At 36.8% G+C, this 18,308-nt stretch overlaps 1 protein-coding gene across 1 annotated transcript in view; it reads right to left on the bottom strand.

The window, feature by feature from the left end:
• Nucleotides 1-3,010, bottom strand: part of LOC121319966 (calcium-independent phospholipase A2-gamma-like) — a 29,740-nt gene extending 26,730 nt beyond the window's left edge. Inside the window, exon 1 of the mRNA XM_041257974.1 lies at nucleotides 2,868-3,010. The gene's annotated coding sequence lies outside the window, so the exon portion shown is untranslated. The remainder of the gene's footprint in view (nucleotides 1-2,867) is intronic.
• Nucleotides 3,011-18,308: the final 15,298 nt, after the last annotated feature.

The raw sequence follows: 18,308 nt of genomic DNA, 5'->3' as shown, positions 1-18,308 counted from the left end.
GAGGAACCATGCCCATTAAAATAGAGATTTACTATATCAGTTACTGACTGGATTGCAGCAGAACTGATCAGGGCAAAAATAAACCTGCAATGCAATCCTCTTAGTTGCCGCTCAGCTGTTTCCATCCAAACAAGAAAGGCCACATTCTTAATACAAAGTCGCTTTCAATGCAATTCTTACCCTGTGAGTATATAATAACTCATATCTGTCCAAATCTGTTTCAGTTTACTTGCCTTATAAGTTGAAATGAGGTCTAAATTAATAATAATAATTATAATAATAATAATAATAATAATAATAATAATTTATTTATATAGCGCAATTCATGTACAATACAATTCAAAGCGCTTTACATACAGAAAAAAATACAAAAATACAGTAATAAACACTAAGAAAAGAGTACAGTTATTAAAAACAGAAGTAACAATAAAATTCAGAATAAAAAGAGTGTGGGGGCATTAAAACAGAAAGCAGCCTCTCCCATCCTTTTAACATTCACCCTCAGAATACATAAAAGGCCAGCATTTGCAGATCTCAGAGTGCATTCAGGCTGATAAGGAATTAGCATATAATTTAGATATTGTGGAGATAGTCCATTCAGTGCTTTAAAAACTAGTAATAGAATTTTTAAATCAATTCTGTAATGCACAGGAAGCCAATGCAATGATGCCAACATAGGCGTAATGTGAGCCTTTTTTTGGTTCTAGTTAGCATTCTAGGAGCAGCATTTTACACTAGCTGATATATCATGACTTGTAAGTCCAAAAAATAAAGCATTACAATAATCTAACCTAGAAAAAATAAAAGCATGTACTAATTTCTTTGCATCATCCAAGGACAAGAATGATCTAACTTTTGCAATGTTTCTTAAATGACAGAAGGACACTCTAGTAATGTATTTTATATGTGGTTCAAAGGAAAGTGCAGAATCAAAAACAACCTCCAGGTTTTTCACTTCAGATTTTACATTTGATTTTAGCATACCTAGATCAATATTTGTCGAGTCCATCTGTTGATTAGAGCCTAAAAGTAAGACTTCTGTCTTATCGGAATTTAATTGTAAGAAATTCTGAGACATCCAGCTTCTAATATCGGCTAGGCATTTGAAAAGGGTATTGATAGCTGTTGTGTCACGTGGTTTAACAGATATACAAATCTGTGTGTCACTTGCATAGCTGTGGAAATTCACCCCATGTTATACCTAAAATGATGTCAAGCATAAATCTTGATTTTAAAGAGCAAGTAGAAATAGGCTTTTGATATTTTAAAAGATGGAAATCTATTGGGAACTATTTCCATAGTGTTTAATTGCAAATCCCTTCTAATGATAACGATTTACATGAACAGGCCACTACAAAAGACTTAAAGACTAGTACTTATATTCAACCATCATGGGTGAAACATGTAAAAACATGTAAACAATGACAACCGTTTAACAAATTAGTAATGTGTCACAGTAATGGAACAAGGTGTAACCAAATAAAACAAACAATTAAATATGCTTAAAAGGAGCTGCTCAATATTTCTGAAACTTCTCATTTAAAACGGCATTTAAAAATAGATTTGTGGACCTAGGAAAATTCACAAACTATAAGCAACAAAAATATACATTTTTATAATGAGCTGCAAAGCACAAATTGCTTCATTCCAAATCAACCACACAATTCTTCATGGCTTTTTTTTTGTTTTTGTTTTAAACATTTGAACAAAATTTGATTATTTCTAAAATAGGCACCAGGCAAATGTAACAAAACTGGCCTATACCCTAAAAATATGAATCAAATTTTAATATTGTGTTCTTCTTCCAAAGTAATACTATAAGGTTGTGCAGTCATCATTGGGTAATTTTACTTGAAATAACCCAAACCACAAATAAAATATAATAATAATAATAATAATAATAATAATAATAATAATAATAATAAATTAAATACTAGTAGCTTCTTACTCGGATATGTACTCCCAAACTTGCAGTTTACAATGGGAAAAAAGTTTAACAAGGAGGTTGTCTGTCCACCAATGGACTGAAGGCTGAACACAGCGTTTAGTTTTTGTTGCCAAACACAAAACAATACGTACTGACGATGGTGAAGTTCGCATCCCGCAAATGTAACACACATTGAATACTGGGGTATTTCAAGTGTAAAATCGCTTGGGCTACTTATTTCAAAGATGATTCACACAGAGGGGGTAACCCCTCTACGTCACCCATATGTATTTATACCGGCCCAATACAGATTTTGCTACAGAAACAGCCGACAAACATGGACCAGATTGCAAGTTGGCATGTTATCTGATAGCAATTTTACCATTGAAATACCCCAGTTATTTATTAAATGTGTTACATTTGCGTGATACGAAAAAGAAGCTGGCTGAATAAGAAACCAACTTCAGCATCGTACTGAACTGTGTGTACAGTGGACTCCAGTTTACAGATGCATGGTGCGTTCAAAAAACTGGGCCACAGTGCATCAAGTAAACAAAGCAAAATCATCAAATAAAGGAATACTTTGAAAGCAATGTATTCCATGGTATTTATGCATATACGTAGATTTTCTTACTAGAACCAATATACCATAGCAGTTGATACTAGCACAACTTTAGATAAGAAAAAGCGGTAAAGGCTAGTATTAGTAAAACTTTTAAAGGAATAGCACTGCTGTTTGCTGTACGGCAAGTTACCTCTATGCCTTTACCTCGCTAAACGTTTGATGTATATCCTTAGTATTTATATCGATACATTAGGGTTCAAGTACTGACCTATCAAAATTAACATTGCAATTTAAGCATAACACAAATTGTCCACAAGCCATTTTAATCTTCAGTCCCCTGGCCAGAAAAAGACAATACAACAAAAACGGACTCACCGGTGACGCTGTTTTTCACAAACACTCCATATTTTAACGTATTATTATTATTATTATTACTTAGTTCAGATTAAAGGCCACTAACACATTGCAAAACACTGCTTTTCTACCTTTCCCAGTTCCTCTATCTCAAAAAAACATTAAATCACGTGATCATAGGCGGTTATTAGATAGGGCATAGCCCTGCAACTTTAAAGAACTCAAACTCTGATTGGTTGATAACGACAGGCCACTGGCTGATTCACCAATGCTGGGAGGATTTCTGGCATCACATCCATATTGTTGTGATACGTCAGTGCCAACTAGGGTAACTGTCGGGCAAATAAAAATATGTCAAAGTACGATACAGACGTTTGAAAGAAAATAACTCGATACGTTTATTTTTACACGTCGCTTTCTAGCTACGACCCCTTGAACAGTGTCTTAGACTTGAGTTTGAATAAAGTCAATGCCAGGCCATAACTGGTAACTGGTGACAATATATTACAGTTAGACAGGGATAATTTAAAACAGAATTGCAAATTGTGGCGAAATGTAACAAAATGCCCAGGCACAAAAACCCCAGAAGAATGCACACGTCACTATAAGGATTTCGTTGTGGAAGACAGCAAATGAAAGAACAAGGCAAGTGTGCAAGTACTGCCGAGTTACTATACATATTGTGGCAGAAATAAACGCCCAACCATTTTGGAAAGTAATCGGTAACAATAATTTCAAACAGTATTTAACAAGCATTATCAATCAATAAAGATTGATTGATAATGCGGTACTTCAAGAAAAAAAAGTATACCAATTAATTCCATATATTACTATATCCTTATTACATTGAGCTACTTTTTTTAGTTTTCCAAAAACAACAAAAATAAAAACATAAAAATAAAAAACAGTTATTTTACACAAACTAGAAAGCATTATCAGGAATGGATCAATCATACCCTAATCATTCTGTATACTCAGGTCTTGCTATAGGTCAGCTGTGTTTATATAATTTACTATTTGACATTTAAGACACCAAACGAAAAATGCACAGCTTTTGTGTTCATCGCCTCAGCAGTAAAGCTGCACTACAGATTAAAATAATATTGCTCCACACTATTCAAGCACTAGGTGGCAGACAGAGCTCAATGTAAAGGAAAGTGCATGAACCACAAATACAGTTAACAATTTTAAAGCCCAGTGAGAAGAAAAACCTTGGGCAAATGCTTTAGAATGTGTTCAGAATTAGCATATTACGTGGCTGGCTTGGTGGTGGTGTGATCGGAAAATGTTCATAGACCTTCCGTTATCCAGAGCTGTTGTATTGGGCATTTACATAAAGCTTTACCATTTTATGTAATCGCTCTCGATATACATCTGAATGCATTTGATTGTATCTTGCATTAATCATACTGAATGTATATTAATATACATTCAAATGCATACTTTGTAAATGCAAAAATACACAAAAAGGCCTACTGAATACAATGTCACAGAAAAATATTCACTCACTTTAAAGCAATCGTTTTAACAGGAGCCATAATCGAATAGATTCCTATGTGCGGTTGTAACACGTTTCAAGGTTTTAAATCATTACCCCTAGCATAAAGGACAACACATCGATTAAGACAGACAGCTCTTCGAATAGCTCCCTTGAAAAACTTTTATACTGGAACTCTTGAGTTGGATATTGAAGTTTCCAACCTTGTGTCTCTGCTACTTTAACACCTGTGCGGAGGTGTCCATCGGGCAGCTGGGTTCTCTTTGAAAAGCTGTGGGCGGATCCATTGAGTTCTCCCCTACTGTCTTTGGAATTATTAGCTGCGTTAACTTGAAACTTAGACGGTATAGCTTGTTGCCTCTAGCAGTTATATTGCTACCACACTTGCTTCAAACGAATGAATGAGTTTACTTAAATGTAGTTGAAAGGTATTTGAAATCCTCATTACCTGTCTTTTTACGGTAGCTTCCGTTGACCTTTTGAAACAAAAACAGAACACAATCTGATAACTAAGATGGAGGTAAATGACCATATAGAACACGTCATCATATTGTATAGTCACTGTACATAAAACCACATCGTGTATTACATGTCTTCAGACTACAAAGCAAGTGTGTATTTAGCCGACACATATATTGGTATATTCAAATTGTTTTTATCTAAACAGCTGTGGACATAAATAGTACCATTGTTTTCATTAGCTTGGTGTAGAACACGTCATGTTTTAATTATTGTATTGAAACTGTCTTATTTCGATATAACACTATTTGTATAATGAATATACATATTATTAGAACTGAAGCTGTTCCCTTTCAATCTCGAAATGTCAACCATTACGAGTGGGGAAATGACCCTCGTGTCACATGCCCTGAGCACATATTTAAAAAGCTGGCTGATAGGCCCGTTGTGACCACGTGTCTGTTGCATTCTGGAACAAGACGCTACGTCACACATCAACCTTTGCCATTTGATTCATCACCTTAGCTTGAGAAGTCATGTGTTGACTTGATCCGTTTTCGTGAAAATCTCTTTCTCTTTGGAGACTGTTTTTGGCAACAAAAAAAAAAAAAAAAAAGTACCTCGCTAAGACGGCTTGCCCCTTCCTTTGGATACGACGGTAGTTGTTTTTTAGTCTAAACAGTTTTTTTTGGCGGCTGAGAAGCGGCGACTGCTGTTTCCAGTATTGTCCCTTATGGATTTTGTCCTCAAAATTGTTTTGTGTCTCGGTTTCTGGTCCGCGTTCGCGCGTTGTGCCAAACTGAGTTGTGTTTGTTTTTGACTTTCAAATAAATAAATAAATATAAATACTGTTACTATCTTCAGACTGGCTACAGTTGTTTTTAGTGTGCGTGCCATTTATGTCCGGCTCGGCAGCTTAGCACATTAACCCAGTGCATAGCATTTTGGGCCTTTTTCGGTGGTACATAGCCCTGGTACACTCAGCACCCCCGTGCATTGTACTGCTGTACATAGCACCTTTGGTGCACCATGCACTCATCTAGAATAACTCAGCGTATAGCTTCTCCGTGCATAGCCCCATTACCATAACACTTGCGTGCATTCCCGTGCACTTCCTCAGTGTCCCTGTGCCCGGTACACCTCGACGCTCCTGTGCATAGCACCAGTGTCTTACCCTGTGCTCGGTACAGTAATGTCTTTCCACGATTCTGTGAGATGTGGGGCCAGCCTCCCCCCCAGAGGACGGCCATAATTTGTGCATCCAATGCCTGGGTGCCGAACATGCCCGGTGCTGACACTCTTGAAGAGCCCCTCGTGTGAGCCGTAATGCTTGGTCTGTGTCTCGCTCTCCGGAGCACAAGACCAAGAAAGCGAAGAAGCGCAGGCACTCGCCCAATACAGATGCGTCAGCCTTATGGGCACAAATGATGCAGCTAGCAAGCACTGTTGCAAATCTGCAGTCGTTGTTGGAGCGTCTTGTCAATTTGACAGCTCCCTCCTGCACTCACTGTGGCTTTTGGGGTAGTGGAGAACCCCTCAGCTCCAGCACTGGTCCCTCCTCTCCTGTAGTCTCAGCTGATTGAGGAGGAGCAGGACGATGGGGTGTCCCTGGCCGCCTCCATGGAGGAAGGCGAATTCGAAGGGGGAATGGAGGACCCCTCCTGTTTAGAGGGCTCCCCGTCTGAGACATATATGGCTCCTAGCGGTCCACATGGCGGACGAGTTAGCAGCCCTTGTGAGCAGAACCTCTGCCCTGGTCCAGATCCCTTGGACTGAGGAGACCCAGGTTGCCGATAGGTTTTTGAAACCTGTAAGCTCCTCCCGGTACTTCTGGATTTTGTGGAGGAGTTTCAGTCTTCGTGGGGCAGCCCAGAATCAGTGCCCACTTGTTCCAGACGGGTGGAAGGATTGAATGCCTTTCGGGGCAACGTGTACGAGTTCTGTGTTCTGCCATTCGGTCTGTCTCTTGCTCCCAGGACTTTCTCCAATTGTATGGATGCAGTTCTGGCACCCCTGCGGCTGCAGGGGGGTCAGGGTCCTCAATTACTTGTCTCACACGGCTCTAGTAATGGAGCATCTTACCCGGCTGGGTCCTTTCTGCAGCAAGGTTATGAAGATCAGTAACAATAATATTTTACTTGCTGAAAAATGTGTGTAAAATACCAGGGAGGGTCCATTCTTAAGGATTTTCATAATGATGATATTAAGATCTTTCCACATTAAAGAGTAAGTCACGGGGTTCCGAAAAAATATAGTGTTATACATCCCCATGTGTTGCTGCAACTGTTTAAATAATGTACCTGTAATTTCTCTTTATAACATCCTGACAACGTTTTACACATAAAATCTGTTTCAAAGCTCTTTTCAAAATGGCCACTCTAGTGCACAGGGGTTTGAGAGCTGTCCTCTAAATCACTGCAGGATGAACGACTAAAAAACAAAAAAAAAAAAAACATAACAAGTACTCTGGCTTTTCTGTTCCGTCCCACATCATGGATCGTTATTGCTGTGTTACCTGTTTGATAATGTGGGCAATAATTCTTACACGATCAGTGCATTAGAGTGTGCATTTTGAAAAGAGATTTGAAACATACTTCAGTTATAAGTGTAAAAAGTTGTCAGGATGTTAACAATGAAATGAAAAATGACAGGTATGTAATTTAAACAGTAGTAGCACCACCCGTGGACGTGTAACGTTGTTTTTCTTAGAACCCTGCTACTTACTCTTTGAGATCAATTGAATAGTCCCCAATATTTTCTTAGATTCTGGTAATGGCTTGGAAATGTATTTGATACACTATTCAAGTCCACCACTGTTTGTGATCTTGTTATATAACTTTGGTTATTACATCATCAAAACTGACATTTATTTGAAGAAAATCATCCATACAGTATAAATGCCATATAAGTAGTATTATCAGTGGTCACACTTGAATTAATACAGAAACATCTCTTACAGAGTTCAACGCATGCCTAGCAGTCAATGTTTAAAAAGAGTTATAAAATCAGTTTTTTACTCATCTCTCTAGTTCCACAATACTGGCTGAAGGGCAATTAAGCTTATAACTGTCTGCAGAGAGAGGAATGATTAATGTAGTCAAACCCAGGCAACTCTCTTATAGAATTTTTATAAAGTAGTTTAGCCCTCCAATCACTTATTACAAATATACAGTACTGTAAGTAGCAAGCTCTGATTTATTGTGCTAAGATATTTTCATCTAAATATTTGTCTAATTTAATTTTTCCTTACTACTGATAGAGTAAGTGCCTAACATTAGCTGACTTGTGGATACATATTTTTTGCATTAAACTTAAGTTCAATACATTGTGAAAACCAATGTATATAAAGTGTAATACCTATGTAGTCTATATAACAGATTCAAAGGAAAGATTAGAAGAAATAAAAACATGTACATGTATACAGTAGTCTTTAGCCATCAGAATTAAAGCGTGACAGATAAAAAGATTTACAGTAAACTCATTATTTACTGTCATGGCATTCTGTAACAGATTAAATATGTTCATGTGAAGAAAGAATGGCATCTCAGTCATGATCTTGTCTTACCAAGTTTCATGCTATTATCACTGCTATTAACACAAATTGTCCGGAACATTTAAATAGATGTCAGAGATGTTAGACATTGCAGTCTCTTGCATTTCCTTCGCACCGAAAAAAAAAAAAAAAAAAAAAAAAAAAAGGATTTAGTTAGGGCAATAATGTCCAACACATCTGCTATTTCATGCAAGATTAACTGGCCACTGTAACATTAAGGCAAGGGCATTTAACAATAGACAAGGTCAGTTATCTACAGGCAGTGCATGCTCTGGAGGATATGAAATGCTATTATAAACTGAATAAATGCTTTTTTCTTGGGGGGTGGGGGTAAGATCTTGATCTGGACAGCAGAGGCTGCTTAAATGTATGCCACTGTACTAAGTCAGTTTCAAGATACTAAGTCCTTTTTATTTTTAGTAAGGTATCTACCTGTGGAATGATGAACATTGTATTCTTGATTGGTTGAATCGATCAGTGAGGTTTATTATGTATGAGAAAATGCACACCCAACTGAATAGAATTACAGCCTTCTATGTACAGTTGTGGTGTATATTATTTGTTACAATACATGGTGACACAACAGGCAGAGATTTATTTTTAACAGGAAGTGTTGAGAATAACATTGGAAATCAGAATTTAAATATTGTACACAAACGTAGGTATTATTTTTATTTTGATGACATTTGTTTGGGCGGGAGGTGAGGGTGACTACATGTATTATTACTAAGAATGAGTAGAACATTTGCTTGGGTTTTTTGGGGGATGGATTTGGTTGATCTCCTCATCACTCAAAAGCCCCTGCTTTCTGAGGGCCACCAATCTAAACTGCATAATATTCCTCACGAAAGGCAGTTGGCTGAGGTAGTGTTGCTTGTTTTGGTATTGACAGTGTTTTCTTGTGTTCATGTTCTGATGGTAGAGTTTGTCTTTAAACATTAAGGTTAGCAGTTTTATCATCAATCTTATTATACATAGGTAATTTTATTATACACAGATAGTCTTATTATACACAGGTAATCTTATTATATACAGGTAATCTTATCATAGACAGGTAATCTTACTATACAAGGGTTTCATGTCTCCACCTAATCTTATTGTACACAGGTCTTTTTACTTGTAAATAAATATTAAAAAATGAAACAAATACAACTTGACAAGTGCTGTCACTATCAAAATACCTTTTTCCAAGAATTGGTTGAAGTAACAACAACTTTCATTTAATCTCTGTCATAGCTGCATGAAAGATTTCTGTATTTGTGACTCAGCATAAATGCCTAGAATAAATATGATGTGTTTTGCTTGATGTTGCTTATCATTAAAACCCTAACAAAATTAGTATGGCCAAATTAACAAAACAAATATGGGTTTTATCCTGATGGGTTATGACGGAAAATGAAAACAATACATAGAAGGACCTAGACAGTTTTGTTTTAATGTGGTTATAAAAGCTTTTAACATATTGTGCAGCTCGTAAAAGAGGTAACATCAAAACACATATTTGGATTTGCTTCACACTGAAAAATTATTCTAGGCAAGTGAATCTGGATAACATGCATAAATGCTGAAAAGCCACAGTGAATTGTCAAATTCTTTGAAATAAACAATATTTTGAAGACTTGTACTCAGAACTTTATAATATAAGATATATATATATATATATATATATATATATATATATATATATATATATATATATATATATACACACACACACACACACACACACACACACACACACACACACACACACACACAGTGCCTTGCAAAAGTATTCAGACCCCTGACCAATTATCTCATATTACCGAAAAGTGGTACATTGAAATTTCGTTCTGTTCGATATTTTATTTTTAAACACTTAAACTCAAAATCAATTATTGTAAGTTGACATTGGTTTTATGTTGGGAAATATTTTAAAGAAAAAGAAATCCTGAAATAGCTTGCTTGCATAAGTATTCAACCCCCACACATTAATATTTGGTAGAGCCACATTTTGCTGCAATAACAGCTTTAAGTCTTTTGGGATAAGTATGTACCAGCTTTACACACAGTGTCGGAGTGATTTTGACGCATTCTTCTTGGCAGATTTGCTCCAGGTTGTTCAGGTTGGTTGGACAATGCTTGTGGACCGCAATTTTCAAATAGTGCCACAGATTCTCAATGAGATTGAGATCAGGACTTTGACTGGGCCACTGTAGGACATTCACCTTTTTGTTCTTGAGCCACTCCAATGTTGCTTTGGCCTTGTGCTTGGGATCATTGTCCTACTGAAAGGTGAATTTCCTCCCAAGATTCATTTTTTTAGCGGACTGAAGCAGATTCTCTTGCAGTTTTTTCCTGTATTTTGCTCCATCCATTCTTCCTTCAATTGTAACAAGATGCCCAGTCCCTGCTGATGAGAAGCATCCCACAGCATGATGCTGCCATCACCATACTTCACTGTAGGGATGGTGTGTCTTGAGGCGTGGGCAGTGTCAGGTTTGCGCCACACATAGCGCTTTGAGTTTTGGCCAAAAAGCTCTATCTTGGTCTCATCTGACCACAAAACCTTTTCCCACATCGCAGCTGGGTCACTGTCTTGCTTTCTGGCAAACTCCAGACGTGCTTTCAGATGGTACTTTTTGAGTAATGGCTTCTTTCTTGCCATCCTCCCATACAGGCCAGTGTCATGCAGAGCTCTTGATATGGTTGACTGGTGCACCATTACTCCACTCCCAGCCACTGAACTCTGTAGCTCCTTCAAAGTAATTGTTAGCCTCTCTGTGGCTTCTCTCACAAGTCTCCTTCTTGTTTGAGTGTTGAGTTTTGAGGGACGGCCTTTTATTGGCAACTTTTATGGTTCACAGGTGGAGGCCAATGGTAAGGTAATTTTGTCCTCGTTAGGGCAATTTCTTTCATCGGTGCAAACTGGGAGCTTCCACAGCACAGGGGTCGAATACTTATGCAAGCAAGATATTTCAGTTTTTTATTTTTCTTAAAAATATTTCCCAACATAAAACCAATGTCACCTTACAATAATTGATTCTGAGTTTCAATGTTTAAAAATAAAATATAAAAAAAAAGAAATTTCAATGTATCATTTGTAATTCGATAATATGAGAGAATTGGTCAGGGGTCTGAATACTTTTGCAAGGCACTGTATATATAGCTGCATAGTGATTTTGTATGCTGTTTCTTAGGCCTAGACAGTGTCAGCTGTATTAAAGATATCAACCTATTATTTAAACAAGTATGGAGTTGAAGCTTTGGTCCCAGAATAACATTATTTAAGGCCTTTAATAGTTAAGATTGCTGTTGTAGGGTGAAATGACTCTCTTTTGATTTCAGGCTAGTAAGCAAAATACTAGAAATCAAATACATACAAAATTGTTACATTGATCCATCCTCTTCCAGCCCATACAAGGAGTCAGCTAATTTACTTATATTTCGATTTTCTTTAAACTTTTGCTCCTCAAAAAGTTTAAAGTTGTAACATAAAAAGGGGTAATAGTTGCAATGTGCTCATCAGGCCATTCCCAAAGAAATGTGTGCCTGTCTAATAGAATGTATTGGCTTTAGTACTGCTGATAATACAAGCTGTCAATAAAAGGAGAAAGATTTTTTTACTTAAAAGCCAGACAGCGAACAGACCTTTCTGAATAAGTGGTGCTTGTACAGTAGTTGCTTAAGCAGTCACGTCTTGATGGTTACTAGTGAATAAAATCACATGCTTGCTATGCTCATAAACAAGTCCTCACATTTATTTCAAGAATGGTGACTAAAGGTCTCCACACGTCATACGTGATTGGATTTTTAAATTGGCAACGAGAGACTTTCGCAGCGACATGGTCATACACATCAGAAGCGACACAGAAGCTACGTGACAGGTTTGAAAACTGCCACATCTATAGGCCATACAACTGTTTAAAATTCAATTCTGTATATTGCGCGCCGCTCCAGCGCCGGTGTCTGGTGCTGCTCCTGTGTCGCCTGTCACTTCGCATGTGGTGTGAAAGACACTTATCAAAAGTACAGGTTCTATTCATTTAGACTCACAGCTGCACAGTTCTACTTGCCGCATGGTGTCTGGTGGGTAGCAGCCAAATCTGATTACAGTGGGAGCTGTAGCGGAAAGCGGTAAGCGGCAAACCTTGTGGTTTTTATATTACAGTTGCGGCAGGAAAGTATATGTAAAAGTATCATCACATGTTAATGTTGAGAAACAACTAATTTTATGAAGCATGTCAAAAAATAAAGGTTAAATATATTTGTGTATGTCTTTGTTTAAAAACAAAACATGCTGCAGTACCTTTATAGCATTCTCCAGAGGGACCATTATATTTATATTAAAATATTATATAATTATTTATATATATTGTATAATATATATATATTATATATATATATATATATATATATATATATATATATATATATATATATATATATATATATATATATATATATATATATATATAATATGTGTTGTGTGTGTGTGTGTGTGTGTGTGTGTGTGTGTGTGTGTGTGTTTTAACTCGAATCTAATAATTTTGACAATATAATCTAAAAACCCGTAATACTACAAGAAGCCTGTCATTATTGAGACCTCTCTTTTTTCAAACTTTGAAGTGTTTTCTTGAAGATCTATGGCATACAGTACGTTATATACTGTATGTTTTCTGTTACTCTTCAAATGCAAATATTTTTAATTGATATGTCTAGTTTGCCCGTTACGGTGTCCCAGGTGTCTTGTTTCTTTAGCGTATCCTTATAATCTGGACGAGACATACCATACAGCTGAGGGCATTTTTCCACCCTGAAAACCAGTCTTTCATTCTCTGTCTCATGTACATAGCGCAGATAACGTCACACAACAACACTTCAGTTGATTGGTCCAGATGGAAATTTGCTGTGCGGTATTGTGAAAAAACGCTCTGGTTTCTACCTCGCACAGTTTTCTGCCGTGTTGCTTTTCCATTCCGCACTCATTGTAATTGCACCCATTCAAAACAATAGTAACAATTGTTTATTACTAGCAATAATTCCGCTTCTGCGCCCAGTGTAATCAGACTTAACTCTACAGGTTGTATTGTAACATTTCCTGCAGCAGCTCAAAAGATAACGAATTGCACAGTTTGGCGGGCAGCTTCTCAAAAGGAGAGAATCATTTTCAGATGTATTTGTTCTTTTTCTCTACCCAAGGGCAACTATATCACCAAAAGAAAAGGGTGCATTTGAAATGCAAATTATCAAAACAAAACACAGAAAGAACAAGGAGTTGATATTTTCTGTAGTCCTTAGGGTGAAACTGTCTCAACAACTCAACCAAACAAGTATCTACAGTGCAAGGTATGCCATCTGTTTTACACTTTTAAGGCGGTACTGTTCCACAATTAATGTTTAGTTTGACATATTCCCCTGCGGTGTCTGTGTATCCTTAGTTTAGCCTTCTTTGCACATTGTTTTTACCCAAATCTATTTCTTCTTTACATTCCAAAATAATGATTTTAACCCCTTACCCCTACAGTTGGTCACCCAGTAGACCAAGTACTCACACTTAAAAGGCTAGTCTTCTGAAATAATGTAAAATTAATTAAATAAATCTGCCTTCAACCCTAAATAGCTTTGTTTACCTGGACAACTGTAACTTGCAAACTTATACTTTGGCTAACATGGTGCGCCAAACTGTCAATTAGAGATATCTTAAATGAGGGTTTTAAAAGATATCTCTAAATCATTTGAAGATATCTTCAAATGAACAGGAAGCATTTGGACATATCTCGAAATGACTTCCTGTGAAAATGCTCAATATTTTCAATGGACTTCCTGTCCATTTAAAGATATCTTCAAATTAAGAGGAAGTTATTTGGAGATATCTCTAAATGATTTAGATATATCTCTAAATGAACAGGAAGCTGTTTGAAGATATCTTCAAATGATTTGCAGATATCTCTAAATAACTTCCTGTTCATTTGAAGATCTCTTCAAATGATTTGCAGATAGCTTTAAATGTACCGGAAGTTATTTCGAGATATCATTAAATGATTTAGAGATATCTTAAAAACCCTCATTTTAAGATATCTCTAAATGACAGTTTGGCGTGCCATGCTAGCACAATCCATATGATTTCCATGGTATTTAAAGATATCTGTAAATCGATTTGAGATATTTTTATTTCATTTTTAGATATCTCAAACTGATTTACAGATATCTTTAAATGAATTTTAGATATCTTAAAAACTACCCCCGTACTACTGTTTAGCACCTTCTAACAGGTAAATATTGTACGAGACAGAGTTTTGGTCAATGCGCCATTCCCGCGGAGGTGAGGTGCACGTTGCTGTGGTTGTTAAAATAAATGTATATTAGACGCTAACCGATTAATATTCACAGTTTAACAGATGTTGTGGAATCTGGCCCCTTCTGGTAGTTATTTTAAAACTATAACTCGCAAAGCAGTGGTTAGGAAGTGTGTGTGTTCCTCCTTCCCAGTTTTCACCCAGCATATGCCTATAACAGCAAGACATCGCTGGCAGGCTTTCAGAACTATTTGGAATTTCAACAGAAATACAAAAATAATTGTAACACCTGCCCGCCCCGACAGAGGGAGCCAGCACCACAGAATGGACAAAACAGACTAGGCCACAGAGGGAATTTCGCCCTCAAAATTAAAACAAATGGTAGTTTAAAACACGTCTCTTAAATAGGTTCTTTTATAGGGCGTGGAACTGGGATGCAAATCAGAAGGAGTACACAAACTACAACAATTACACACAATTCCAGGTTTTATTTGAAGAGTACACAGCCTGATCATAAATATGCACAACAACAAACAATTACAACTATCATCGACAACATATAACCGTGCAGGCATGATGGAAGAATTAGAAACTCAACTATGCAAAAACGCTAATAAATACTAATTATAATAGTACAATAAACACATAAAAATACACCAAACACATCTTTAAATCACACATACACAAACTAATAAAAACAAACGTGCAAAGTGCAACACAGTGCTATCATAATTACCTATTCCATTTTTTATACACACAAAGCAAGTGGGTTATCATTGACAGTGCAAACCATTTATCAAGTAATCATATTGCGAGCTGGAGTCTAGACCTATTACAGGAATTTTACAAACAGTCATAATAATGATTTACTTTACATGACAGAAAATTACAACAATACTGTACATAAAAACAGAATCAAACAGCCATGGGGTTATCTAAAAGAAGGGAAGCTTAAAACACAAACTAAAACTGGGGAACGGCAGGCTGTGGTCCAAGAGTATCCGGCCACGTAAGGTAAACAAACGTGCTGTTCTGAAACAATAAGGTCTAAACTAGTCAGTTCATTGAAGGCTTTCACGACAACCAACGAAGACTGTAGCTGACTAGAAGATCCTAATCAAACTGACTTACGTCTCATACTTCAGTGTTACTGCCGCTACTCACAGACCACACACAAAATCATTTTAAACACATCGCCATTGCACACACAGCCTCCCGTTCCCTTTCATTCTGCTTCCAATTCTGTTCTCCAGTGTCTGTAAAACGAACCTTTTAAATCATCCAGGTAATAGGAATCCTCATTTGATTGGCGCAGGGATAGGGACAAAAGGTAAGGGCACGTTCTAAAGTGAAAGCAATGAAAACGATAAGCACAAAGTAGCGACCTGCTACAGAAGCATAAAAAATAATGTGAGGCAGACAATCTTTAAAATCATTTACAAGGTATAATGTTCAGTTTATTTATCATACAAAAAAAAAAACCAGTTGTCTCGTGTCATGACAACACAACTAAAGCCTCATCACGAGAAGTTTAATTTTCTTGGAAAACTCTTCATTGAGAAAAAAACAACCCCCCCCCCCCCCCCCCCCCCCCCCCCCAAAAAAAACCCCAAAACAAACAAACAAACAAACAAACAAACAAACAACAACAACAACAAACCCCATCAAGGCGCAAATTATGGCCTATGGTAAGCAATGCCTCAAGCAAGACTCAAATCCCCGTGTAAGAAGCAAACGTTATCTTAGATACATGTTTCCATGCGTGTAATGACAGTTTGCTTATCTGTTATTTTTCTTCTTGACAGTTCATACTGGTGTTAATATGCTTGGTGTACATCTCCCTTTAAGAAGGAAAAAAATAAATAAATACAAGAAAATTCTGCGACATTTCTTACAGATGGTACTATAAAAATTAAACAAAGCAGCGAAAAAATTAAAGAAAAATATACATTTACTCAAAACCTTGGGAAAATGTAGACAGTAATTAAATCAATGTTTTAAAGGTTATTTTTAAGGCGGTTCATCTTTACACCTTGAAAAACGACGTGCTTTACATGTCATTATGTTGAAGAAAACAACAACAAAAATAATATTAGATTTATGTAGCGAGGGCTAGGCTGGGTTTAAAATATCATTTATGGTAGGAGTCTACGACACTGAAGGCTCTACCTTCAGATTAAGCTAAATATTTTAGGTTGTTAGCATCAGGTTCTTTTATTTGGGCCAGAGGATAAGGTCTTGACCAAGCACAACACAAACACACAATAAAAATGCCACATTAAATCACATTTATTTAAAACACAATTTCATTTCAATGGTCATATTGCACAAACTAATGCTGTCTGACAGGTACAGTGTTTCAGCCAAACACTTCAATTCGTTATATTGTTTCAAGGGTTCAGTCGTTCTTTCTCAGCCATCACACTGTTACACAGTTTAATATAGCAACAACTCATTTAGAGCAAGAATACATTGCTTCATTTCTCTCTCGCATTCAGACACATACACACAGCACTAGAGAAGACAGGAGTTTCCCGAAATAAACACAGGCGTAAAAACGAAACAAACAGTGCTCAACATACAACTGAAAACAAAAAAGGTAGGCTTGCACTTGGAGTCAGGGATGGCAGCGGAGATTTTATTTCAAAACTCAATTCCTCAGAAAAAGAGCTGTCTGCTACAGGCATCTCACCGCTATGGATACCCAAAATGAACACATCTCGCAAACGGGTGCTTTCTAACTCAACGCGTGCATTGCCTCTTAATGGCTCAGTTGATTTTCTGCACCCATCCACTTCAACCGTGACTCCCAGGGTGAGTCTAACACACAAAGGGGAACATCGTGAATCTTTTCCCGGCCAGCTTTAAAAAAAAAGAAAAGAAAAAAAAGGAAGTTACGACATAAAATAAAAAATCACCCAATCACACGAGGACTACCAGTCTGGGGAACAGGCTTTTTCCACTACACACCCACTGCTGATTCATTAAAAAAAAATACACACAATCGACAATAAATTCACAAAAATAAGGTGCTCAATTCTAAATCACAAAATGCGAATGTAAAATAAATGTGAATAAAGTGCAAAGTAAAAATATTTATAGGTGAAAATTCAAAACAAACGTGAATACAAATACAAAAAATAATTTCTCATACTATCATATACAAACCAGGTCTATATATATATATATATATATATATATATATATACACACACACACACACGCACATGCACACACACACACCCACACACACACACGCACACGCACACGCACACGCACACCTGAAGCACGCTAGTAGTGTATGTCTCACCTCTGCGCTGCTCATATTCAAACTAACCATATTCATTACCTGACTTGCTATTGGCTCATGCTGTGGCGCTAAACCTTAGTGATGGTTGTCTGTGAGATTAAAAAAAAAAAGTGCAGCAAGTATTTAGAAGCACACGAGTTGAAGTATTTCACAGAAAGCACATTAGCAGTTGCAGGTACTCTACGACACATATACAGAGGCATTTCAAATCAACGGTATCGTTGTGATCATTTGTGTTACGAAGTGAGGTCATGTTATAATTTGTCTTTCGTACACGAAATCCCTTTATAACATGGATAACTTTTCTCTGTCACATGCAACGGAGGTGTTGATTAGCAATGTTTTTGAACCAAGATTTAATAAC

Source organism: Polyodon spathula, chromosome 8 (assembly GCF_017654505.1).
Source record: "Polyodon spathula isolate WHYD16114869_AA chromosome 8, ASM1765450v1, whole genome shotgun sequence".
Classification (NCBI taxonomy): Eukaryota; Metazoa; Chordata; class Actinopteri; order Acipenseriformes; family Polyodontidae; genus Polyodon; species Polyodon spathula.
Note: the sequence above shows the minus strand (reverse complement) of the source record. Positions and strands in the feature narration are given on the sequence as shown.